The 6,731-nt window shown below is 40.1% G+C and overlaps 2 long non-coding RNA genes across 2 annotated transcripts; both read right to left on the bottom strand.

Moving 5' to 3' along the window:
* Positions 1-1,226: 1,226 nt before the first annotated feature.
* Positions 1,227-3,010, bottom strand: LOC114794178 (uncharacterized). Its single transcript, XR_003750312.1, has 4 exons — positions 2,922-3,010; positions 2,351-2,389; positions 1,914-2,213; positions 1,227-1,648 (listed from the first exon to the last, which is right to left on the bottom strand). It is a non-coding gene; the product is annotated as an uncharacterized LOC114794178 (long non-coding RNA).
* Positions 3,011-4,204: 1,194 nt separating this feature from the next.
* On the bottom strand, positions 4,205-6,199 carry LOC114794184 (uncharacterized). The gene is made up of 3 exons (XR_003750314.1): positions 6,169-6,199; positions 5,134-5,976; positions 4,205-4,956 (listed from the first exon to the last, which is right to left on the bottom strand). It is a non-coding gene; the product is annotated as an uncharacterized LOC114794184 (long non-coding RNA).
* Between the last annotated feature and the right edge of the window lie 532 nt (positions 6,200-6,731).

Here is a 6,731-nt window from a genome sequence, read left to right as displayed (position 1 = left end):
GATGCAGACTGTTCTCCTGAGCCTGATGCAGACTGTTCTCCTGATCCAGATGCAGACTGTTCTCCTGAGCCTGACGCAGAACCAGATTCTTCACCTGATCCAGATGCAGATTCTTCGCCAGATCCAGACCCTTCTCCTGAACCAGATGCAGATTGTTCTCCTGATCCTGATGCAGACTGTTCTCCTGATCCTGATGCAGATTCTTCACCAGATCCAGACCCTTTTCCTGAACCAGATGCAGAACCAGATTCTTGACCTGAACCAGATGCAGATTCTTTGCCAGATCCAGACTCTTCTCCTGAACCAGATGCAGATTGTTCTCCTGATCCTGATGCAGACTGTTCTCCTGAACCTGATGCAGACTGTTCTCCTGATCCAGATGCAGACTGTTCTCCTGAGCCTGATGCAGAACCCGATTCTTGGACTGATCCAGATGCAGATTCTTCGCCAGATCCAGACCCTTCTCCTGATCCTGATGCAGACTGTTCTCCTGAACCAGATGCAGATTGTTCTCCTGATCCGGATGCAGACTTTTCTCCTGATCCAGACTGTTCTCCTGAGCCAGATGCAGAACCAGATTCCTGGCCTGATCCAGATGCAGATTCTTCGCCAGATCCAGACTCTTCTCCTGAACCAGATGCAGATTGTTCTCCTGATTCTGAAGCAGACTGTTCTCCTGATCCAGATGCAGACTGTTCTCCTGAGCCTGACGCAGAACCGGATTCTTGACCTGATGCAGATGCAGATTCTTCCCCAGATCCAGACTCTACTCCTGATCCTGATGCAGACTGTTCTCCTGATCCGGATGCAGACTGTTCTCCTGAGGCAGATGCAGAACCAAACCCTTCTCCTGAACCAGATGCAGAATGTTCTCCTGATCCTGATGTAGACTGTTCTCCTGAGCCAGACGCAGACTGCTCTCCGGAGCCAGACGCAGAACCAGATTCTTGGCCTGATCCAGATGCAGATTGTTCTCCTGAGGCTGACGTAGAACCAGATTCTTGGCCTGATCCAGATGCAGATTCTTCGCCAGATCCAGACCCTTCTCCTGAACCAGATGCAGATTCTTGTCCTGATCCTGATGCAGACTGTTCTTCTGATCCAGATGCAGACTGTTCTCCTGAGCTAGACGCAGAACCAGATTCTTGGCCTGATCCAGATGCAGATTGTTCTCCTGAGGCTGACGCAGAACCTGATTCTTGGCCTGATCCAGATGCAGATTCTTCACCAGATCCAGACCCTTCTCCTGAACCAGATGCAGATTGTTCTCTTGATCCGGATGCAGACTGTTCTCTTGATCCAGACCCTTCTCCTGAACCAGATGCAGACTGTTCTACTGAGCCAGATGCAAAACCAGATTTAGATTTACCTTCTGATCCTGATGCAGATTTTTCTCCTGACTCAGATGCAGATGCTTTTTCTGAGTTGGATGCTGACCTGTCAATAGCAAAGTAATCAAAGTTGTCATCTTCAATTGTAGAGCCAGATCCAGAATCTTCACCTGATGAAGACCCTTCTCCTGAACAAGATGTCAGGCCATTGCCTGAGGTGGATGCCGAACTGTCTTTGGTAGCAGTTGCTTCTGCTGGGTTAGATGCAGAATTTCTTAGTACTTCACCTTCTAATCCTTCTCCAGGCACAGAAGTAACTGAAAAACAAAAAGTTGTTAAACTTATGTAAGTCGCTCTGGATACGAGCGTCTGCTGAATGCTGTAAATGTAATTGTGAATATAATATATATTTTCTTTGTTAGGTAATTTTTTTTTTTACCCAAATAAAATTTTATTCCATGGCATTAAATTTTCATCACATTTACAACAAATCGAACAATGTGTTAATAAGCTTTACATTCACCGCTGCAAATCTACAGCAGAATAATTTGGAAAAACATCAACTGTATTAATAAAGCTTACTTGGTGTTGGCATAGAATTGGCGCACCGCCGATAGCGCCCTCTTGAGGCAGATGCTCCCGTGGAACCAAAATCCTCTTCTAATGTAAGTCCACTGCCAGAAGCTGATTTTTCTTCCAAAGGAAAAAAATCACCAAGAGTGGAACCCAGTTCAGAAAGCTCTTTTAACAAGTTGTCTGCTCCAAAAGGGTCTCCTGACCATGTTGGACCGAGGCCTGAATCAGTGTTGTTTTGGAACAGATGTGAAGTGTTTAAGGACGAATTCTCAGGCTCTTGATTAGAAATGCATGAAGTCAATAGACCTGTGAAGAATAATAAATCAATAAAATCAATATAAAAACAACAATCAATCAGTATTTCATTATAAATGACATATCTCTTTATGTTCAGTAAATATGTTTTTATATCTATTCATTGAGACATGAATGTGATTTTTTACCTGTAAATAATAATATGGACAACATGTCTGTCAGGTGTTCTGTAAAATTGACAGAAGAAATATCTTGTTTTAAAGTCGCATCTCAAACCCATTAAAGCCCATATCAAGTGAATTATCTTAAATATGATAACAAAATAAACTGTAACAAAAAACAAAAACAAAACACTGTTTAGATTTCGTTACTGATAGCAAACAAAAGGAAGATGATACAGTAATCTCAGTGTATATTTCACAATAATATAAAATATATGTACAGTAATAAATTAAATATTTTACAATGAATGGAAGATATTAATAATTTGATATTTATATAATTAATTTGATATTTATAGAATTTCAACGGAAACATTCACAATGTACAAAATTCACAGGCTATTCTATTGAAATTATGTGTACTATCTGTCAAATAGCTGGTCATACAACAGTTAGCATACATTATTGTAATACGTTCCATTTGTTTGATATTCAAGATTTGGTCTTCCAACAGATTTCAATGTATAGATTACAAATTAAGACACTGATTAATGTTTTGCTATTAATTAATTGATAAATAAATAAATAAATATCTGACCTTTCTTTTATTTTCCAGAGAGCCTTCACACTCTCTAATGCTGGTAAGTGAAGAGTCTTCCGTTCTGGTTATTCTCCTGTACAGGTTATTCACCTAATGGAGAATGAGGAACTTGTTCATCTATAAAGGCTGCACACGTGTACATGCAGGCAGACAAAAGCGCATGCTAGGGTGGGGTCAATTTGGCAGCTGACTCGCAGTTAACCTAAATAGGATTTACTCCCTGAACATTATCCTTCAGCTGGGCTGCTACACACAAAATACAATTATTGTAATAGACATTTAATGTCTCTCACAAGTTCAGGAGAAATCGACATGGATTTTCATCACCGTTTGCTTTCTACGTGTCTGTGAGAATACCTGTTCTTCTATAATCTTATCAAAAGTTATACTGAATGGGCTGAATACCGAAATACCTTTTCACAAGTCCAGTCAAAGGTTGTATCGCTTATTTACCAAGAAAACAATTTTACAATACATCAGCCATGCTAGTTACAATAAGTGAATGGATGGCTACCGCTCAGAGGCTGGCAGCTACATTTACATTACATTTACGGCATTTACCAGACGCCCTTATCCAGAGCGACTTATAATCAGTAGTTACAGGGACAGTCCCCCCTGGAGATACTCAGGGTTAAGTGTCTTGCTCAGGGACACAATGGTAGTAAGTGGGATTCAAACCTGGGTCTTCTGGCTCATAGGCGCGTGTGTTACCCACTAGGCTACTACCACCTGCTAGTTTGCAAGATTAGAAAAATACATTTATCTGACAAACTGACATCCACGACTCAAGCACGAAGGCAAGTTAGCATTCAAAACAGCAAATACCAGCAAGCCTTTCTCTGAATTGAAGGGTGATCAACAACGTTGCTCCCATTAAAAGTGAATATTAACATATTAACACCGTTCCAATGTGGCCCCTGAGCCAGTTATTGCACATAATAAAAGTGCATAACTGAAAAGACTTCTTAGTGGATTATTTGAAATTAATTTGAAATGAGTGGTAAGCAAATGGTATGGGTCATGTAAGGACAGTCATTATGGTAATATGGACACGGACCTCTTTGCATCCTTTATTTAGAAAATCATACCCGAAATTAAAGCTCAGCTACCTGCTCGCTTGTAATTATTCACCTCTAGGCCTGCATTCATTTAAAAAGTTTATTTAACAAAAATACCCTAAGCAGAAATAAGTGTACACATTAATACGTATTCTAATTATATGTATACTTTATGACCAGTGAGAAATGCAAGTTGCTTCCACCTGCTGGTGAAACCACCATATGATCCTATTTTAGTTGCTGATGGTGAGTTTAGATATGGTTCTCAGAATTCTTTTTTTTTTTATTTTTATTTTTTTATAACATCTCACAGTCTGAAGGTAGGGCCCTTTGTTTAGCATCCAGATAATATTCATTCCAACAGGAAACATCATAATATGAATCTATGAACAAAGCATTTCAACATTCCAGGGGCATGAGTGACACTACACCATTACTCAACATCACTACTCAAGCTGCTGATCAACATCTCAACATGCAATCCTGCTGCACTTAAAGACTGGTAGAAAACATGTCAGAAGCATGATATGATATGAGACATTTATGCAATTTTTTAGAATGGAATTTTAATGAATAGCATTTAAATTAAATAATAAAAAATATCTAAAACAATGTAGTTGTTGCTGTAGTAAATGTTTTCTTTTGTATTTCCCACAAAAAAGTAAAAAGACTCTACACTGGTTTTTCAAATTGATTTGATGAAGCTGATCTTGTAATATGTTTTATTCTATTCATTTTACCTCATTTGCAACACAATGATTAAAACTCTTAAATATCCACTGAACCCTCTCCTGAACCAGAACCCTGCCCAGAGCCATCTCCGGATTCAGAATCACAACCGTCTCCAGATCCAGAACTCTCCTCAAAGACATCTCCAGATCCAGAGCCCTCCCCCGATCCAGAGCATTCTCCAGAGCCAGGATCATCTTTGTTTCCCAGACGCATTGATATGGCGCGTAGAGCGAATTCTCCCTCTGTGGAAAACACAAGTTAACCTATCAAAGTTAACCTGTTTATATTACACTGTTGCACGAAAGTGCTAAAGCATGCTATAAAAGACTGATCCTACAAGTCTAAACCTAATTGTACTATTCACAATCCTAAATTTGTCATCTTAGGTGTGCATGTAAACTGTTTGTTCAAAATCTTACCATCAAAGTTCTGTGTGTCCTCTGTAGGACTTTCTTCATGAGTTGAAGGGCTTCTGTAAGTAAGCCCAAACTTGGAGATATACAAGATCAGTTGTGAGGTTTTCAGGTCACTGTAAAACTCAGCCTCCGGGTTACTGTAAATGTGGTCATTAACTGAGCTTTGCTTGAACAGGGGATGAGAGATGGATAAAGAGAAAATGAAAAGTCCTGTGTGAAAATCAAAATAAGTTTAGGCTCTTGGGCAATGTACAAAATAAACACTTTCTTCTTGAAACATAAATCTGGAAATGGTCTACAACATGAAGCCATTAATCCACTGACTTTGAACATTTCAGCATGTTCGTGCGGTGTGACGATTCATCAGCCTGCTCTCATGCACAAATCAGAAGTGAGTAACTTGAGACCAATGATGGGGTATTCAACCACGGAAGCAAATGCATTCAAGCACAAGAAAAGCTCACCCACCTGATTTTTTAAAAGCGATCGGCAAGACGTGAAGTTGCGCAAATTTTCTGGTCAGCCTGAATTCATTTGACGTAACAGATGCGTTGCTGCTCATTCAATCTGAGCTGAGCACGTTTTTGAGAAGCTGATGTACATTTAGCTGGCCACTTGTTTAATTCCATCTGGAATATTGGCCTTCAGAGATCACAAGCAGGTATACATAATATGCAGACTATAATACAGAGAAGCCAGGAGGTTGTGTAATGTGACCCGTACAGAGACTGAACTCAGCAGAAAAGAGCACAAGTGATTCATTGCTTATTTTAGAGCTGTAAGGAACATTCCAGAAACATCTATCAAACCTGAGATGAGCAGGAGGAGCAACATTTCTGTTGTAACCTATTGTGGTAAAAAAAACAAGTAGTTTTCTTATAAATGACTGCTGTAGTTCTTTATATTTACATAGTTTTAACATTAAACCTAATCCATTATTAAAACAGGAATTTCTCTGTTGTAAGAAACCATGCAATAAGTACAGTTCGATTAGTTCGATTTTTTCAAAAGAATTACTTCATTACGAATTATTCTTACCATTAAAAGTTGTCAGCCACCAACTGAATCTCTGCCAATGGCAAAAATGAGAACACCGGTTACACGGCAGTCTTTCGCAAACCTCTGTCCACCCACCAAAGCACACACAAAAACCACACATGTTCAAACAAGTGCTTTACTCAGGCTCGTTCCTTGTTCCTTGAGGGAGAGAAAGAGAGGATGAGAGAGTAGGATTTTTTAAACATACTGCTCAGTAAAACCCAAGGAGCATCCCTGGATCAAGTTCAACAGCTTATGGAGCCATCTGGAGCACTGAACGGACTGAACTGGCGATGCTCAATTGACCTCGGTGATTGTGTTCACACTAAGAAGAAGTGTGAGAGGAGGGAACTTTGTGGCTCCATAAAGTCTGTAAAAATGACAGTCTGTACTGTTAAATGACGGTGATTCCGCCCCTCCCCAGGTAACAAGCCCATATGGGAGGTACACAGGTACCAGACATCTGGTCCATATCAGCCCCATCTTAATATGCATCCCAGAACCCAGATGAGGAGCAAGAGTCGCGCCTGATTTAACACTTCATGACCGCCGTCATGAAAAAG

Source organism: Denticeps clupeoides, chromosome 1 (assembly GCF_900700375.1).
Source record: "Denticeps clupeoides chromosome 1, fDenClu1.1, whole genome shotgun sequence".
Lineage (NCBI taxonomy): Eukaryota > Metazoa > Chordata > Actinopteri > Clupeiformes > Denticipitidae > Denticeps > Denticeps clupeoides.
This window is presented reverse-complemented; position numbering and strand designations above follow the sequence as displayed.